This window comes from Canis lupus, chromosome 23, assembly GCF_003254725.2.
Source record: "Canis lupus dingo isolate Sandy chromosome 23, ASM325472v2, whole genome shotgun sequence".
NCBI classification, from domain to species: domain Eukaryota; kingdom Metazoa; phylum Chordata; class Mammalia; order Carnivora; family Canidae; genus Canis; species Canis lupus.
Genome location: NC_064265.1, coordinates 27,597,658 through 27,618,533, shown reverse-complemented (window position 1 = coordinate 27,618,533; position 20,876 = coordinate 27,597,658). Strand labels below are relative to the sequence as shown.

Sequence of the window (20,876 nt, the reverse complement as noted above, 5' to 3'; positions counted from 1 at the left end):
ATAGTTCAGTTTAATATCATGAGTGCTAACACACTAAGCCAAGAGTCAGCAAACTTTCCCTGTAAAGAGTCAGATGGTAAATATTTTGGGTTTTGACTCCAGTACAAATATTCAATTCTGCCCTTATAAAAGCAGCCACAGACAATATATGTAAACAAATGAGCATGGCTGTGGAGCTGCATTAGGACTGCCACGGGCCCTAGGAACTTTTGCCTTACAAGCTTCCCTTAAGAACAAAATTAAGGGACGCCTGGGTGGCTCAGTGGTTGGGCGCCTGCCTTCTTTTGCCCAGGTCGTGATTCCGGGATTCGGGATCGAGTCCCACATCGAGCTCCCTATGAGGAGCCCACTTCTCCCTCTGCCTGTGTCTCTGCCTCTCTCTCTCTGTCTCTTACAAATAAATAAATAAATCTTTAAAAAAGAACAAAATTAAATAAAAATTATTTTTGATATAGCTTTTGATACTTTTGTGGGCCTTCATGTGAAGAAAAACTTAAATATTTTTGACCCTAAAAGTTTAATTTTTTTCCTTCTGATTATTAGTGAAATTAAAGCATTTCATGAGGCCCTAAAAGTACTGGGGGCCCTAGATACCATGCTTTCTGTGCCTAGTAGATAAGTTGGCCCTGTGGTTATGTTCCAATAAAACTTTATTTGGTGGCGAGTTGCCAACGCTGCACTAACCAATTATACAAGTTTAGTATTATGATATAATCTCTATTATTCTGCCTGACATTTATACATATACATATTTTAATTTTAAAAACTCATATATTTGGCTCAAATATTTCTCCTAAATGTACCCAATTTATATTTTATTAGTATTCATATTACTTGTTAATATATTTCCTTATTTATTTAACTATTTGAAAATCCTCTCATTTTTCTCTACCCTCTAAGGGTATGTGTGATTTCTCATTCCTAATATTATGCATTTTGTTTTCCTTCTCTCTTTCTGGATTATAATAACTAGTAGATTATTCTTTTTCCTGTAATTTTCCTCTCCAAAAAACTTTGTTTTGCATTTATTAATCAATTTGGGTGTTTTGTCTGCCTTAATTTTCAACTTTCTGTCTTTACTTAGGCTCATTTTGTGTCTTCTAACTTCTTGAATTGAATGATTCATTCATTTATTTCTATTCTTCTTTTTTTTTTTTATGATAGTCACACAGAGAGAGAGAGAGGCAGAGACACAGGCAGAGGGAGAAGCAGGCTCCATGCACCGGGAGCCCAACGTGGGAGTCGATCCCGGGTCTCCAGGATTGCGCCCTGGGCCAAAGGCAGGCGCCAAACCGCTGAGCCACCCAGGGATCCCTCATTTATATCTATTCTTATTTGGAAATGAAACCTTTTGGAGGCAATGCATTTTCCTAACTTCCCTTGAGATTCTCTCTCCCTCTCCTCATCCCATTCGTGCATTCTCCCCTCTTCTAAAAATAAATAAATAAATCTTTAAATTTTTCTAGTGGATAGAAATTTCAAATTTGTTTTATACATTTTATTAAAGTCATTTTATTTTGTAGTGACTCTTTCTTTTATTACTTTTGATTTTAAAGCATTGCATTCAGGGAATGTGATCTGCAATATTTTTCTTTTTTGGAACAGATTAAGGTTTCCCTTTGGACCTGATTTAAACTCTCTCTTTTAAAATGCTTCATGGATGCTTGGGGAAAAAATATATATTTTCTCCTGATGATATAGAGTTCATTATTAATCTATTAGGTCATCCTTATGTATTTTTGTCTATCTAATCTCTCATTTGCAGGACTAACATAAGTGGATCAACATTTCTCCTACCCTGTATTATCATTTCTTGCAGTTGGGCTTTATATATTTCTATACCATGCTAGCTATTTCATAGAGTTTGTGACAGCTATATTGTCCTTGCAAATCATATTTGTCATTTACTATTATTATGTGACCTTTGATTATAGGGTGTGTACCACTCGATGGTAAACTTAATCAGAGAAAGACATCTGCTTTGGCCCATTGTTGTATCTTGATATTTAGCAGTACTGGTCAATAAATGTTGGTTTAAAAAAAGAAAAAAGGTTATAAAAAAGTATGCAAAAAAAAGTATGCATTATGCCTCATTTAATATCTTTTCTATTGATCTCAAGATAATATAACAGCATAATCCCTGCTTTCTCTTGGATAACATATCATTAATATCAATTATCAAATCTTTTAAATTTTAGATGTATCTCTGGTAGAGAGCATTTGGCTGGATATAACTTTCTGATGCAATCTATGAATCTTTTTCTTTAATGGGTAATTTAAATACATATTATATTATAAAATATATGTTTGGACTTGTATCATCTCTATTTTATAAGTTAGTCTTTACTTTTCCCTACTGTTTCTTTTGTTTAACATTTTTTGCCTTGTTGTCTGTTTTTTTTTCTTTTTAATTTCCCCTCTATTGATCATCATTTTGGAAGAAAATACGTCAGATTTTTACTTAGGACAAGCTAAATAAAATTATTTGTAAAGATGTCTTAACTTATATTTCTAAATTTATCAGCTTTAGAAATGAAATTTATGTCCCTTGTCTACAAAAGATAAGAAAAGTAGTCTGCTTACATTACCTGACTCTTCTTTCATTTTTAAAAAGATTTTCTTTCTTTCTTTCTTTCTTTCTTTCTTTCTTCTTTCTTTCTTTCTTTCTTTGGTGTCTCTGTGTGTGTGAGAGAGAGAGAGAGAAAGAGAAAGAGAGAGAGAGAGAGAGAGAGAGAGAGAGAATGTGAGCAGGAGGAGGGGCAGAGGAAGAGGGAAAAGGAATCCCAAGCAGACTCCATGCTGAGCATGAAGCCCCACACAGGATTAGGTCTCACGACCCTGAGATCATGACCCCAGCTGAAATCAAGAATCAGAGGCTCAACTGACTGAGCCACCCAGGTGCCCCTCCTCTTTCATTTTTTGATTGAATTTTCTAGGGGCAAAAGAAGTCTCCCAATCTGTTATCATGGAATTATCTTTTAAACTTTAGGGTTTTCATACCGTAGCTTTTTATTTTTTACAACATAATTCTTGCTCTGTGAACACAATACCACAACTATTCAATTTTATTTCTAAGTTTAAATAGGATTAATGTGCCATATAAGTCCATATCCATTCTTAGCTTCTTTATTTTGATTTTCCTTTTGCTACCTAAAGCAACCAGATCAGTACTGTCCAACAGAAACAGAATGCAGGCCACACATGCAATTTTAAATTTTTTAGCAACTACATTAGCAAAGAAATACATGAAATTAATTAAATTATGCATTTTACTTAGCCCAATGTATCCAAAATACCATAATGTCAATGGGTAATCGATACAAGAATTAACACAATATTTTGCATTCATTTTTCACACTAAATCTTCAAAATTTGGCTTATATTTTACTCCTATAGCATAACTCAACTTAGACTACATTTCAAGTATCCAAGAGCCACATATGATGACTGGTTACCATACTGGACACCACAACCATAGATCATGGTCCACAAAGGAAATGACATTGTTCTTTATGTCCTCAGCCCAAGGTCTTTGACCCCACAGGCTAAGGAGATGAATGTCCCAGCAGATCCACAGTCCTTACAACACACACCAGTTACAAAGCGCTTGGGCTAGAAGACTTTTAGCAAGTGCTTGTGGAAGACAGTGTTTCTCAAGCTTTAAAGCACACAAGAATTACCTGGGCATCTTGTTAAAATGCAGGCTCTGATTCAGGAGCTCTGGAATGGGGCCTGAGATTCTGCATTTTTAACAAGCTCCTAGAAGATGCTAGTCCTCAGAAAACTGGAGTAGCAAGGATTACGTTATATGTCCTGACATCTGGCATAACTGAGAATGTCTTTCTGATACCTTCCAACTTGCCATCTAGAGCAATCTAAATCAGTGCTAACAAAAATTCAGCACAAGCCATCTACTGAGGTGGCTATAGAATTCCCTGGTCTCATTCCATCATTTTCCCTCTAAGCTCTCATCATGGAGTCATTTTCCTCTGAAATCTGATATTGCTGAGATCATTTATATTGCCAGTCTAATTTATTTTTTATTTTTCTGCTTGGATATTTTATCCTTTATCCTTAAATCCTTTATTTTTCTGCTTGGATATTTTATTCTTTATCCTTAAACACCATGCTAATATTATTTGAGTTTGGGGGGTTTCTTTGTTTTTTGATTTTTCAGAACATGGTGAGACTCTTGACATGCCAATGCAGATGCTCTTTTACTTTGGAAAAGTTTTCATCTAATTCTATATTTTTTCAACTAAAAAATACATTTTTTTACATTTTAGTCTTTCTCAAATGAGAAATTTCTTGTGACACATTCATTTAATATACAGTTTTATTTTCCTTTTGATTTGCCCCAAAACTATTTTTAAATCAAAGGTACATCTTAAAATGAATGATAATTTGAGTTCATAGAAATACAACATGTTTTATATTTATTTTCAGTTCCGTTTATCCCCTTTTTTTTTTTTTTGGTCATTAAATCTACATAGTCTGATGCTGTTTCTCTCTTACTTGTTTTCCATTACTGTTAGTCTAACCATTTTTCTCTCTTTGTCCTTGCCCTCTGCAATCTATGAGATTTTTTTTTTTCAAAGTTGTCCTCTAAGGCAAAACTAATTTTCCACCAGATTGACTTATACCTTCTTTTTTTTTTGACTTATACCTTCTAATTTGGGTTTTGGTTTTATGTTCTTTCTGAGCTTTCCTTGCCTTTGTCTTTCATTGCTTCTTGCATTTCTCTGAGCCCTTGCTTTAGAAAACCTGTGTTTAAAAAAAAAAAAAAAAAAGAAAGAAAAGAAACCAAAGAAAACCTGTGTTCTCTAATGCCTTAGAGTTTAGAGTAATTTTCTTCGGTTTCCTGGAACAACTCTTAATCTTTGTTTTGCGTATAACAAAGGCTTCCCTTTTTCTTGGAAGTATTTTTGCATAAAACCCATACTGGTGCTTTGGGTTTTCTGTGCATCTCTCTTAATGTGCGTTTGGGGCAAGGGTAGAGGTTAAAGTTCAGGCAGCAAGGAGCCAACAGTAGTTGGTCACACACATTTCACATACATAGTTCTCATTCTGTAGTTTATTTTTATTTAGAATAGACGTTTTCTTCATTATATTCTTAGCTGCTTACTACTGTTTATAGAAAAACTATTGTTTTTTTCCCTAAATTTATCTTGTAGTCAGCTATTTCAATTAACTCAATTGATTTTCAATTTTTTCTCTTAGTTATGGTCTATCTAAAACAGCAAGCACTTATTTCTTATTATGTATCCATCACTATTTTTTGTTCTTTATCTTTACAAGATCTCTATGCAATGAGTACTACTATTACCCCATAAGATAGAAGAAAATAGTGGTGTTAAGTGTCTTACCCAAGTTTACACAGCTAGCAAGTGATTAAATGCTGATTTGAACCCAGGTATATAGGCTCTTAAATCATTACATCATCTTTAATTATTAAATTACAAAATTTCATTATGTTATCTCCCTCTTTCCAAATTTTTTTCTTACCTTATTGCAATCGTAAAAATGAAGTATGCAAGGTTATCTTCATTCTCTCATTTCTTTTACAACCTGACCCCTCCTGATAAGGAGATCAGCTGGGTGCCAGAAAAGCTAAGGTTTACAGTAGCTCTGTGCTAACTGAGCATATGCTTATACACAAGGGTTTAATAAATCTAGCCTCAACATTCCTATCAATGAAGTGGTAATAAATACATCTACTTTTTTACCCCTCAGGATTACTGTTTGATTTAAATATAGCCATTTATGTAAATTGCTTCAAGACCTAGATAGAGTGCGCCCAGGTGATTCAATCGGTTAAACAGTTAAGCGTCTACCTTAGGCTCAGATCATGATCCCAGGGTCCTAGGATGGAGTCCAGCATCAGATTTCCCTGCTCAGCGGGAAGTCTGCTTCTCCCTTTCCCTCTGCCCTGCCCCCTGCTTGTGCTCTCTCACTCGCACACACTTTCTCTTGCTCTCTCTCTCTCAAATACATAAAATCTTAAAAAAAAAAAAAAAAAAAAAAACCTAGGTAGAGATACGATTATTAGCACATTTTCAAAGCCAGAGCACTTCTATTTCAGGGGCCTGTCTGCTTAACTTGAACATCCTCAAGCCATCCAGCAGCCTAGAAACTTGTTATTATCACATTTTCTCTACCACCTTCTATTCTTTAATGCGTACACATGTACATACCACTATCCACCACAACCATTGGCACTTTACAATCTCCAAAGAACCAATCTGGTCCTGCATTATTTTTTCAGAAACTCTAGTTGCCTATTTATTATCCAATATTCCCTCTTTATCAATAGAACCCTTATACTGATGGATAGGGGTGCTCAGCTATAAAACCACATTTCCAGGGATCCCTGGGTGGCGCAGCGGTTTGGCGCCTGCCTTTGGCCCAGGGCGCGATCCTGGAGACCCGGGATCGAATCCCACGTAGGGCTCCCGGTGCATGGAGCCTGCTTCTCCCTCTGCCTGTGTCTCTGCCTCATTCTCTCTCTCTCTCTGTGACTATCACAAATAAATAAAAAATTAAAAAAAAACTCTTTAAAAAAAATAAAATAAAATAAAATCACATTTCCAAACCTCCTTTGTAGCTAATGTTAGCCCATGAAATAAACACTGAAGGTGGATGAACCAGAAGAAGAGTAGGTCTTTCTGCATGATGATTATACCCTACTATTGATAAAGAAATAGGCTCTGTGAGGGAGTACAGATTGCCCCAAAACATGCAGTCTCTCCAACAGCAAAGATGATGTTCCTTCCACTGCACAACACTGTTTTCCTAAAGTTCTCATCCCACTATTCTGGTCTCTTCATGTCCTTTATTATCTTCCAACCATGCTAAGGGAGATGTCTCAACGTGTCACTCGCGTCCATTAAAGAAAGTAGAATTTTGCAATGGCTTTTCAGAGACCAAGTCTTGAATTACAGTATGCCCCCAAAACTGGCTTGAAAGATTAGAATCCGAGCAGGTCAGAAGAATCTAGGGCAGGACCACAGGGCAACTGCCAATGCCCCACTGGCTAGTGCTTCCTCATAAGGTAGGTATGCATCTTGTTTGTATCCTAAGTCCCAGCTTTGCCCAGTGCCCATCACCTTCTCTGCACCTGCGCAGAGAGGACCTGGATCTGAGATCCTAGGAGATTGACAGGAGCATTCTCAAAGCAAACTGCAATGCCGTGAAAAGTACACATCTCAAGTAAATTCCTGTCCCCCACTGTCAGAGCTAGAGGGATCCAGATAAATGCTCCAGGGTTAAAAATTCTTCTCTTAAAAAAAAAAATTCTTCTCTTTTGGAAGGTGATTTGAAGGAGGGAAATAACAACATAAAATATGACAAAAATAAGACTTATGTTGCAAACCTTATACTCCATTATAAAAGGATACTGAGTATGCTCTTTGAATTCTTATAAGCAAGTTCTGTGTGCAGCCATGATTCAGGAAGAGGAATATTTACAGTGGCAAGCTTTATTTTCACAGGCACATGGCATTCTTACCAATAACTTGTAATTTTAACTGACATTTCCAAAATTGTTTTCAAAACAGAAGTTAGCCTTTGAAATCTGTGAGCAAGCTTCTCGGGTGTTTTAACTTAAAACATGCATACATAATTAACTATGATCACTGTGTTAAGTATTTTGTCTAGTCTAACATATTAATAAAGATTCAACATTGTAACCATACAGCAGGTAGGGAACTCTGGGGGAGATACTTTGGAATAATGCTGCCAGGTGCCACATCAAAAGCATACCTCCTGCATCCACCCATTGACAAGAGTGGAAAACTGAGAAATATCCACAGAAATTCACTCGAGAGTCTCAGAATGACTCAGTAGTAGAGTTAGACTTAATATTTAAGTTAGCCACCAAAAGACAAAACTAACAGCAAACCATTCATACAACCTTCATCATTGACTATTTCCTGAATGAGGTTCCCAGTAGTGATGAAGGAATCTGCAGGAATGGTTCAGAACCTTGGAGATAGTAGAGTTAGACTTAAATATTAAGTCTAACTCTATTTGATTCATAAGAAATCTCAGGATCCCTAAATATTCTACTTGTAAAATGTATCAAGTAGACTTCAATACGAACACCAAAACATATGTCTTAAAGATTTTTAGAGTTTTTAAGCATTTTTGCTCAGAACTTATAAAGGAAATCTCTTTCAAAATACCTAATCTGACATTCTAGGTTAAAAGCAATAACAAAAATTAACTTCAGAAGGAGCACTTAAATACCAAAAACCAAGATAAATGTGGGGGATATGAAACGCTACACCGTATTACAAAGATCCTGGTTAAAGGAAAGATAAGCCACCAGGAGATTTTAAAAGTACACAACTTTCTCCTTCACTTTGAAAGAACCTTGCTTGAGGCCTTGCACAGAGTAGAGACAAGGTAAAGTTCCTTTAAAGCCCTGAGTACTGTTTTCAGGAAACCAAAGATCACAGTTCACAGTCGGACACTGAACAGCAATTGCGACAAGCCATGAATGTTTCAAAGTTCTTATTATATCTGAATATATCCCAGTATCTAATGCCTTATGACTTCTCCTCTATGCACCCCTTCCTGGTTACCTGGGAGTTTCTGCCTGGAGTGAGGGGTGCAAGTCTTAGACAACATGACCTCAAAGTCATAGGTAAGCAAACTTTAGCTGCAGCAGACTCCTGGAGGGCTTATGAAAACATACATTCCTGGGCCCGTACCGGGAGATTGTGGTTCAGCAGGTCTGGCTTGGGGCCTTTGAATTTGCATTTCTAACAAAGCCCCAGGGGAGGGGGATGCTGCAGGTCCTTGCACCACACTTCCGAATAGCACTGCTCTAAGGTCCTGGGCAATTCTCAAAGTCTAGCCTTTAGGAACCTCGTCTCAACCATTTGTTTGCGCGGTTCCTTGGAGCAGGGGACTTTAGGGCATCCCACAGGTGCAAAATCACCTGCAGGGAGGGAACAGCCTCGCTCGCGCTGGACACCTGCCCTCTGCGCGCTCCTCCGCCCACCTCGGGCCGCAAGGCCCCCCGCACCTCACACTCACCCAACTTCCCCGGCGTCGGGGACACCCAGAGCCCCCAGAGGCCAACCCCCCAGCTCTGCAGAGGGCCGGCGAGGCCGCCCGGAGGGAGCGCGGGAAGCCGGTCGCGCAGCGCCGCGCAGGTGGTACCAGCCGCAGCCCTTTATAGCCGCCGCTGACCCTTGACCTTGGCCAGGCTGCCCAAGGGGCTGGGGCTTTAAACTGCTCCCGGGGTTTCATGTGAGCGTCCGGAGACGCTCCAGCTGCCTGTTGGCTTAGCAGCGATTCCGGAGAAGCCCGGGGCTGCCAAAAGAACTTGAGAAGTTTCTCAGAAACCGAGGGCAGACTTATCTGCGGGCCGCTGAGCTGAGGTCACTGCTGCTGCTCCGGCTAACTATTTAACTCCAAGAAGTTATTCACTGGTGTCTTCCTAGCCCACCTGCTGAGAAGCAGAGAAAAATTTCCCAGAGAGGGGAAGCTGGGGTCTGGGGGTGGGGGGAGAGAGAGAGAGATTGAGATTGAACCTAGGCTCTCTCCAGGAGCTCCCAGCAAGAGCAAGGTTGCAAAGTGGAGCAGGCAACAAAAATGAAAATGTGACTTAGCACACAGATCACCAAGAACTTAGAAAGCACTGCCGATTCTTAGACGTAAGGGCTGGTTTGCATGTTTTTCCTGGGCATGTACTCGCAGCTGAGATTTTATACATACACATGTTCCCAGCTGGTGCCCTGGGTCTCTGTCTGTCGGTGCTGGCTGCTGATGAAGAGACACGCTGAAATCACTCACACTGATGAGAGTTTAATAAAAAGCCAAGAGGAAACACAAGAGATGGGAGCTCCCCCTCACTCATCGTGGACCTCTGTCTGAAGCACTAGGCTGCTTGATTCTGGGACTGCGAAGTAAATTAGAAAGCTTCCAAGTATTTCTCAGAAGGGATGGGGTTGGAAGGATGGAGAGAAGGAAGTTGAATGCAGGCTCTCAGGACTTTTCCCCTTTTTTATCATTTTTTTTTTTAACAAAAGGAATACAAATGGGAGCTAATAACTTGTTTTTGTTGTTGTTGTTGTTGTTGTTGTTTTACTAACAAGAGGGGAAATGGTTTTCCTCAGGAGATGGTGTATTTGCTCTAAGCCAAAGATGTTCTGGACTTCTGGAATCCACTTAGTACAGTCAGGATTATGGGGTGTTCTGTACAGATCATCCTGAAGTCCTGGATTTGAATACAATTCTGTTCAATTTTGGGAGCAGGTCTCAGCCCAGACCACAAGGGTCAAAGTCCCACAACCTGCTTACTTAATTCCTCTCTACTAAGAGGGCCCTGCACATGTGTGTGTTGGGGTGGGAAGGTGTGCTGTGAGTATTGATCATCCCTGGTATCACCCACCAGACCTGTTCTGACTGTCAAACATGACCCACCTCAATAGTTCTCCAAGAGATGTAATGAGAACCAACATAACCCAATAAAAGCAGAATGGTCGGGGAAAATGGGAGGCTCTGCTCCTCATATGATGCCATGCATCATTGTTTCTAGAACACACTCAGAAAAGAACCTCAAGTTTCCATAGAGTGGTCTCTCTGGATGAGATGCACTCCTCAGCCAGCCCAAGACCCAACCTTTAATATCAGTGAGTCTGGTTCTATTCAGACTGTAGTGGAGAATGTACCATTGGCCATCAGAGTGAAACACAGAGAGTAACACTGAAGGCTGGAAGCTCTGAAAGCTGGAGTCCTGGGGACAAATGACGCTTCCACTTCACATTCCCTTCTTGGCCCCAGTGGATTCCTTGCTCATGCTGTGTCCATGCACCTCCAGTGTGCAGAGATTTATAACCTGAACCTTCTTTCTCAACCCAGAGTAAAATCCCCAGGGAGGAGAGGAAGCCGGTTGCACTTCAGGAGAAGGGTGGGACCCTTTCTTCACAATTAGTGAAACACTATTCAACTAGCATTGGAGTCAAAGGAAGCTGGCTTTTTTAAGTAACCTTTCTGGAAAGCATTATTTAGGAATGTTTTCACTTAAAATATGATTCCAATTTAGTTTTCAGCCACCATATGACACAAAAGTGATTTTAGGGATCTACAGCCTTTTCCACAGAATTCAACACTTCCTTCTCTTTTGCTTCTAAAATTTTAAAAAGCCTTTTCCCTTGAGAAAGTATAGTGTAAATTTGTCTTCTATTGAGAACTACATTATTTTCCTAAGAATGCATTAAACTCATTTAATTTGTTTTAGAAAGCAGGAGTTTTAAGCTAAACTTTTGAAGGAATTAATGCCCTAAAATCGCCAAGTTTTTAATTTCTAATACAGAAAATTGCCTAATTGGACTTAAACTACATTTATCTGACTTTGGCTTCACTGGCCATTTTCTCTAGAAAAGGAAGTTATTGGATAAATGAAAAGGAATCCAGACTTTCAAAATTGTGGAAAGAATAATATTTTCCGAGATTTCACATATTTGCTTTTCATTAACCCAACCTCTGCAGTCTGGGATTTTTGCAACTGTTTTAAATAATGAGATAACATATCAAATTGTGTTTTAGCCTGCATTCCTTAGTTCCCACTGAGAATTACTGGTGGCATTTCCAAAAAAATGTGAAACCTGTACTACCAGAAATACACAAGATTATTTTGCATGGGAGATGATTTAAATGAATATGATTCTCCTTGATACAATTGGAATTATTAAAAGATGGGGAAAAAAGAAAACACAGCTCTCACCAAATGGCTCAATGTCACTCTGTCATGCCTGTCTACCGGTAGACAAAAAAGGTAGGTAGGTAGAAAAATTAATAAATAAAATGCAATATTAATAACTAAGCCAACAGACTTTCCTAGTGTCCTTGCACTAGCTGTTTCCCAAGTGGCTTTAATTCAAGCTAGTCAATATGCTATTGTGACACACTTAGGGGCAGCCTGCCCTGGGCTCCTACAGTGAGAAGAAGTCTAAAATCTCAAAGTACAAATTCCCATAACTTATCTAGCAAGGATGATAGCAATGAGCCTTTGAAAACAACCCAAAACCAATTTCAGTTTTGTTTCCCCACCTTGATTTTAAAGGTATTGAAAATATGGTAAAATATCTTTTTAAAAATCCTGTTGAACAAGAATAGCAATTTTATTGTGTATTTCCAAGCTCTTGTGGGAAACATGTTATCCTCATTAATGCAACACCTTCTGAACTATAATATGAAGTCTGATAGCGATATGACTTAAAAATGGTGGAGATAGGCTTGCCACACAGCAATGTCATAAGACTTCAGCGAAAACCTATATTTGCATGTCTTAACTTTGTGGTTGAGAGCTTAATCCTTGGAACAAAATCAACCTTGGTTTAAAACCCAGTTGTTTTTTATTGGTTGCATGATTTGGGGCAAGTTACTTCATCTCTTTCTGTCAGATTTCCAATCAACTAAACATGGATATCTATGCTACAGATTGTTGTGAAGTCTAGATATGTCACCTATGTCTAATATGACAGTGCCCAGCATATAGTAGATGCTCAATAAATACTACTTTCCTCTGCACTCATCTGTAGTCTCATCCTGAAAGTCATTTATTATAGCCTCCCCCCATCATTTGGTGGAAATGGCACATTTAGCAGAACATATGGAGCTCAATAATTAATGATTTCACACCCAATAACAAAGGTCTTTATAGCAAAGCATTCCTCTATGAGAGAGAACATGAATATTTTAGACATAACAGAATTCTGGACTGAAATTTTCCTTGCCTTTGCCTAGAGTGTGCAGGACATGAGGTTATTGAAAGAGAAACTGCAAGGAGGAAGGAGAACGTCCTGGGATATTAGAGCTCCAGGCTCTAGTCATCCTTAAGACTTTGTCCTTCCCTCAAGACATGTACATTGACCAGGAATTAGCTCTTATTGGCCTAATTAGTTGTATTTCACTCAATAAAAGAAAGTTGGCTAATATAATGACTAATCATCCACTTAAATATTGGTTGTATTTAATTACTGAAACTCTTACTCCTCTTGGAGTAATTTCTCATTTAAAAATAAGCAATAATATTTGGTGAGGAATGGAGCATTCCTCCGAGTCATGCTTCAGAGGCTGGCCTTTCCAGTATTCTTTTCAGAGTATCATCTACCCCTCAGGACCCTATTTCTGAAAGATAAGCCCCCATACCCACTGCAGGTACCTAGAGCAGCATGATTGCCCAATGTTTCTGCCTGGCCCAAGATAGAGAAGTACTCTAGGGACTTAGCCCTAAAATACCCAACTAATCACCCTGTCATTTGTCCCTGAGCCTCTTGGTGCTTATAGCTTCTACCTTTTATCTCATTCAGCATGGTCACTCTTGATCTTCTTCTGTCTTTCATAGTAATGTTTTCCCACAAGTGGACTGGCTGTGCTTTTCCTCCTTAACTTGAAAATATCTAACTTTCATTTTAGGAAATTTCTCACGGCTTCTGGTTTTTCAAGAGTTTCCATTTATATTTGCAAGTATATGTATTTACTGATTGGTTTATTTGTTTATTTTTCTATCATTTCTAGGGCTATTGCATAAAAGATTGTGCAGCACAAGCTCATCTCACCATTTTGAAACGTCTTCCATTATATGAATCCCGTAACTCCTACCTACACCCTTGAAAATCTCTAGAGTTTTTATTATTCTTACTGCCTCACAAATAAACCTAGTCTGGATGGCAAGAATCTCCAGAAAACCATATAGACCTACAGGAAATCAAGTACAAGGCTTAAAGGAAATGCCAGATGCTCTGAGTCCTTCTCTGTTCATTTTACTTTTTTTTTTCCTTTTCTGCTCATTTACTTGGTAAACTGATTCCCTTTTTGATTGCGTAACTCAGATCTATGTTTACATATCTTAATTCTTAACTATTGCTGAACCACCAAACATAATCATACCAAGCACAGCATGATAATTCTATAAACATGTCTCTGAAGAATAATGAGAAGATTCAAATCCTCATGCTAATTCCACTGTATATATTAAATCACCAAGTCATACATGAGCAGAGTATCCTGAGGTCATACTCACTACAGTTATCCCAGCTGCATACATCTGAAATTTCTGAACTATGCTGCATTAGTTCCCTAAAAAGAAAACAACATAACTGATTGAGGCAAGAAACAATTAGAAGGGGACATGTATACAAGTGGATGCATTTTGATATTCTGGCCACCACGTAAGTCCAAGGCCACGACATAAGTCTATACAATGTCTTCAGTCCAATGATTAGGACTTTTTCATTGTTACTGTTGTGGTTAGAAAAGTTTTTACAAGATTCCAAATGCTTCCCAAAGTTTTGAGTAAAAAATATGACATAAATGAAATTTATGCTCACACCATGTGAGATTCCTATCACTATAACCCACATCTCCACCCAAGAAACTTGGGAGAGAATTTATAGATAGGAAGAAAATCAAACAGTCAAGGTCAAGGATCAAATTTTATATTTCTGAACAGGTAAAGTCCTCTTGAGTCTAATTTTCAACAGCCCAAGAAGACAGTTCTGAAACTCTGTTTTATAGGACTGACTGAGGAGCAGAATTCTCTGCTGGACAGGCACATCTCACTTTGACCACCACCCCCACAAAACAAGAGGGGTACTTAAAGAAAGTAATAACTGATCCTGCTCATCTAGTAATCATACAGTGAAAAACTCAAGGGCATTTTGACTGTTCCCATAACATCTCTTTAGAGGAAAGCCACATATTAAAAAATACTCATTCATTCATGTTTATGGGAGGCATTATACTCAGGAAATTGACCCTATTGCCAGTTCACAAGTTTGAGCCAATCTTGTGGTCCTATTCCTCTTGCCAGTGGGCATGTGACCTTCTTCTGGCCAATAACACACAAGGAAAGGTCTAAATCTTTTAAAAGATGTCTCTTTTAAAAAGATACACTCTCAGGACACCTGGGTGGCTCAGTGGTTGAGCATCTACCTTCGGCTCAGGTCATGATCCTGGGGTCCTGGGATCGAGTCCCACATTGGGCTCTCCACAGAGAGCCTGCTTCTCCCTCTGCCTATGTCTCTGCCTCTCTCTCTCTCTCTCTCTCTCTCTGTGTGTCTCTCATGAATAAATAAATAAAATCTTTAAAAAAATAAAATAAAAAATAAAAAGATACACTCTCTTTCCCTCTCTGAATATTACCATATTCAAATGAGATGCCTAGTGCTACAGCAGCCATCCTATGACTAGCTTGAAGATGATAGAGCAGAGTAATAGAAAGAAATTGGGACTTTGATGATGGTATTGAGCGTCTGTAGCTTATAGCCTGTGACTTCTCTTCCCAGAACTTCTTGTTATCTGGGAGAATAAATATATTTTTTGAGTCAGCCAACTAGGTCAGTTTTTTACAACTTGCTACTGAGAGTATCCTAACTGCAACAATTATTTTTGCTTCTTTCTTTATCTAAACTGCTAAACCTCGGGTTGCATCTTCCTGAATTGTTATGTGGTATTAGATTTTGTTGACCTCACCACTGAAAGTTTCCTCTACTTTGGGACACCATACCCACTAGGTGTTCTTCCCACATTTTGTGACATTATTTCTTCTTTAACTCTATGTCCTCCTTTAGCCTCCTACCTGTGGCCATACCCAACAAAGTTTAATCCCTGAACTTCTGCTCTGCTTTCCCTGCATGCTCTTCTATTCTCATGGCTTCATCTCTCAACTGTGAGCATGAGAACACTAACACCCAGGGCTTTTCTCGGTTTTAGTTCTACATCTCCCACTGTCCACTGGACAGTTCTGTCTGCATGGTCCACAACCATCTCAATATTGATGTATCCACAAGCAAGCTTACAATCTTTTCCCAAAATTCAGCAGTGCCACCAGGAGCTACCAGTATTCTCCCAGACTCAAACCTTAAAGTCATTTTTGACTGACTGCTACAAAGATAGGCAGCTATCAAGCATGAAGACCTTACTCAGACTGTCCGTCTGTCATCCCATTTTGACTGCCCTCCTTCCCCCACCTACATAATTTCTACTAGCGTTGCAATATTTATTCAATAAGATCTTCCTCCTATCTACTATTCAATGGCTCAGAGATGGAAACTGATCCATATGGTCCTAATCATTCATCCATGAACTGGGAACTTAGATCACTCCCTTTCTGGGTGCTTAGATTGAAATTTGGGAGCTTTCAATGACCAGATTTTCATGGATGGGAGAAGTTGAAGAGCATTTATGAAAGAGAGACAGGAATAATGAGGATTAGCAAACAGAGGGAGGAGCAGAAATAAGAAATAGAGAAAATACATGATGGAGTTCAAAATTAGATCCCAGTTGTTTCTGAGATCTAGCTCCAGTCCTGACTTTGGAATCTATGAGATATCCCCATATCCTGACAATGAAATCTCTCTTATCATTTAGTTAGTCCAAACCGGGTTTTAGTTATCCATAGTAAAAAAAAGACACTTTGTAGAAGAGCTTCTCAATCTTTTCTTTGAAATATTGGTTATTTTATTTCTATCCTCTAAACATTTACTCTGGGTTCTCATCCCCTAAACCTCTACAGCAATTGATTCTTGGGTTCCCTGACCTGAATGTATTTTCTGCTCAGTATGTCCTATGATCCAATTCAAGGTTAAATTTGTAAAATATTGCCTTGAATATGCCATTTTTTCTCAATAATCTTCCATTGATCCCTATTGCTTATGTGATTCAATACAGTTCAGTGTTTATTAGTGCTTTCCATAAGAAACTCTGCAAGATCTTTGACATTGTAACCCATACTAATTTCAAACCTCTTCCAATTTTCCCCCTTTTTTTTTTAAATTTTAGAGGTAGAGAGAGTGTGCATGGGGCAGGGGTGACGAGAGATAAAGGGAGTGAGAGAGAGAGAATCCCAAGCAGGCTCCATGCTGAACCCCCATCCCCACAATGTGGGGCTCAATCTCATGACCCTGAGATCATGACCTGAGCCAAAATCAAGAGTAGGATGCCTAACCAACTGAGCTACCCAGGTGCCCTTCAAACTTCTTCCACCTTTTATAAATGTGAGTCATCAGGTTCAGTTAGTCTTATCTTCTCATTTTTCCGCCTGAACATGCTATGAAGAATTTGATAGCTGTACCTTTACTTACGTTGTATTTCTTGCCTGAAAGCCTTTTTTATGAATTCTGTCCTATTCTGCTTATTCATGAATGTTTTTCCACTAATGTAGAATTCAGAATATATTTCTCTAGGAAGACCTTCTTTGGAGTGATAGAGTACAATATTTGTTCATGATTTTTTCTTCCTCCCACAACTTTGCCAAGTTCATTATGAAAGAAATACATTCTTTTCACTCCATCTATTTTGGGCTTCACCCTGTAACATATATTGGTCAATGAAATATAAGCAAACATGACAGTACTTGTTCTAAGTCAAATTTTTAAGAGGTATGGAGTTTAATCAGCCTTCCTGGAGATTCAAGTCTTTGCCATTAGATGAGCATAATTCAGGTAGCTAAATGAAAAGCCATTGAGCAGCTATGACTATAAATCCAAGCCTGAAATCCAGCCCAATCCAGTTGAGTCTAGCCAAGATCCACTGGACCAGAGTTCGAGTCAAAACTCATAAATGAGAACTGACCATTTGCTGTTTTGAGCCACTGAGATTGTGGGGGATGCTTGTTATGCAGCATTATCACAGAAAATAATCCAATTGATATGTTGGGTAAATTCCTTCTTTGAATTCCTAGAACACTAATTGTCTTTATTACTGGTTTCATATTTTTAAAATGTCTTATTTTTAGCATCTTTTGGTGTTTCATAATAATAACTAATATTTATCAAGTATATTTTTTGTATGAGGCACACTAGATAATATAATATTTTATGTCACCTAATTTTTCCAGAAAATATAGGAAATGGACATGAGCATTACGATAAACTGGTGTGGTTTGGAACACTGTGTAAGTTTCCTCAAACCACACAGGTGTTTAATGAAAGAAGCAGGATTCAAATGCGGAACTACCTTGATCCAAAATCCATTTTCTATGTGTCTTTTTTAACTTGGAAGCTTTTGCCAGCTTGCCAAAAAAGAGTAAAAACCATTAGAGTTTTACTAAGAAAGACCACCAAAAGTCCAGTGAATTTGCGACCTTGTTAAATAAACGAATTTATTTTCCCAACTCATTGGGGCATGACTTCTCTGGTAGCATGTCTACCATTCCTTCTATAATCTGTGTCATGGGGAGGCTTTAAGCCAGTCATATTCTGCCTCAGTTAACTCTATTCTTTCAAAGAGAAAATGAAGTCCATTCACCCGCATGTTTTAGACCTCCCCCTCTGCCCACAGTGTATGCCTAATAGGAACTAGAAAAGAACCTGGTCCATTGAAATTACCCAACATTTGTGTGTCAATCATGGAAAGAAAAGGGCAGAATTCTGCTCCCTGAAGAGTGGGAGTACCCTAGAAGTCACACTGAGTGACATTCCTGGCATAGAAAGTGAGATTTTTAATACTTCCAATCTTTTATTATCCTTCTCATCCGCCAACAAAGTGGGACTATGTTTTTGCTTCCATTTCATAAAACATGTTTATGAGAAGGGAGTTGAGTTCACTCATTTTTGAGCAAACATTTCATAAACACCTTTTCTTTCCAAAGGCTGGGGAAAGATTTTCTCTAATAGAAGAATCATCAAATTATATCACCTGAAAGGGATATGTACTGCCCATGATACCCCAACATTTCTGGTAATTTTTTTAAATTTAAATTTTAGGTAGTTAGTTTACAGTGCAGTATTGGTTTCTGAAGTAGAATTTGGTAATTCATCACTTACATACAATACCCAGTGCTCATCATAATAAATGTCCTCCTTAATACCAATGACCCAATTACTCCAACAACTCTCAGTTGGTTCTCTATCATTAAGAGTCTTTGATTGGGGGGATCCCTGGGTGGGTGAGCAGTTTAGTGCCTGCCTTCGGCCCAAGGCGTGATCCTCGGGTCCTGGGATCAAGTTCCACATTGGGCTCCCTACATGGAGGCTGCTTCTCCCTCTGCCTGTGTCTTTGCCTCTCTCTCTCTCTCTCTCTCTCTGTGTGTGTGTGTGTCTCATGAATAAATAAATAAAATCTTAAAAAAAAAAAGAGTCTTTTATTGGGATGCCTGCGTTGCTCAGCGGTTGGGTGCCTGCCTTCAGCTCAGGTCCTGATCACAGGATCTGGATCGAGTCCCACATTGGGCTGCCTGCAAGGAGCCGGCTTCTCCCCCTGCCTATGTCTCTGCCTCTCTCTCAGTCTGTATCTCTCATGAATAAATAAATAAATATATTTTAAAAAAGAGTCTTTTTTCCTCTTACCTTTTTTTTTCTTTCCTGAATTACCATATGTTCATCTGTTCTCTTTCTTAAATTCCATATGAGTAAGATCATATGGTATCTGCCTTTCTCTGACTTATTTCACATAGCATAATATAGCTCCATTAATATCATTGCTAACAGCAAGGTCTCTTTTTTATGGATGAATACTATTCCATTGTATATATATGCCACATCTTTTTTTTTTCACTACAAAATTATTTATTACAACATACAGCTTCAGCGAAGGCAATGTACAAGCACACACACTCAGGAGTGTCCCCTACCCCAACTAAGGGACCCTTTTCTTCTCCCTTGCCTTTCAGACCTCTTCTATCAAATCATTCAGATATTGGATCTCCTTGGCCAAAGAATCTGTCCTCTCTTTCAGAGCATCATGCTTCTTTTCCTGCTCTTTACGCTTGTCATTGAGGGTCTCCTGCTCTGCCCTCTTCTTCTGGCGGTACCTAGTGGCTGCTGTCTTGTTCTGCTCCATTTTTTTCAGCTTTTTATCTAGCTTCTCAACCTTTACTTTTGCTGCTGTCTTCTCTCCAGGAGGGTCATAAGGTTTGGGGCGGGCAGAACCACAGAGGGAACCTGGAGACAGCAGGCTCCTATTTGAAGAGCCCCTAGAGGTAGAAGGGCTATGCTGGGGGAACCCAAAATAGGACTCAGATGCCACTATCATTATCTGAGGGGGCATCCTCCTCCTTTATGCACTGAGGGATCATGATAATGTAAGCAGTAGAGTCTGACTTTCTATCTCTTCCAGAGATAGTCACTTCACTGCCTATCTCTAAACTAAAAGAATGATTTGGAGTGGAGGAAAGGGCCCCTGGGGAGAGTGGAAGTGGTTGCAGTAAGGCAAAGAAGGCAAAATGGACAATCTGGTCTGTTTTAGTGAACTTTCTGGAAGATGGCCAATTGGATTCACAGTCTGGGGTTGGGGGTGGGGCTCCTTATTAGTCTCCTGGACTAGGGGGTCAAAGAGATCACATGTGTCATCCAATGTGGCCGAAAGCTCATCTGGCATGGCTTCCAGGTCATCCATACTGAAAAGAGAATCAAAATCAAACCCCTTCAGATCCCTTTTCTCCACCATCCAATCTGCTCTGGAGAAGGAATCTTCCTTGCGATTGTCTGAGGCACTGATCAACCCATCCACACAGCCAGCCATTCTGAGGAGCCCACCTTAGCCTTGTTGCTGGAGAACCCATGAGGTTTAAAGTGCTTGGCCACCTCCAGCTAGTCCTGAGACCTAGGCTTTCCTCAGCCCCTAAACCGAACTAGTCGAAGGGGTACATGGAGTTGCCTACCAACACCTCGTTGCTCAGGAAACTCATCTCAGCCATGTGGCAGGACTGGAATGAAGGAATGTGCTTCATTAGAAGGTGTCTTTGTGGGTTACAGAGATGCTTCTGCTGGATGCTATGAAAAGCCCATTGGCTTAAGCCGCTAGGGGGTTAGGGGGTGCCACTGCAGGGCCTGGTGCTGCTGCCTCCGCTGCAAAGGCCAATGCTGCCCGCAGGCACCGCTGCCTCTAATACACCAAGGCAGCCTCCGATCCTGTGGGAT

The 20,876-nt window shown here is 39.3% G+C and overlaps 1 protein-coding gene and 1 pseudogene across 1 annotated transcript in view; both read right to left on the bottom strand.

The window, feature by feature from the left end:
* The window catches only part of COL6A5 (collagen type VI alpha 5 chain), a 129,953-nt gene extending 120,650 nt beyond the window's left edge, over window positions 1-9,303 (bottom strand). The window contains 1 exon segment of the mRNA XM_025448944.3: window positions 9,043-9,303. The gene's annotated coding sequence lies outside the window, so the exon portion shown is untranslated.
* A 10,290-nt stretch (window positions 9,304-19,593) lies between these two features.
* On the bottom strand, window positions 19,594-20,653 carry LOC112660959 (cyclic AMP-dependent transcription factor ATF-4-like; annotated as a pseudogene).
* Window positions 20,654-20,876: the final 223 nt, after the last annotated feature.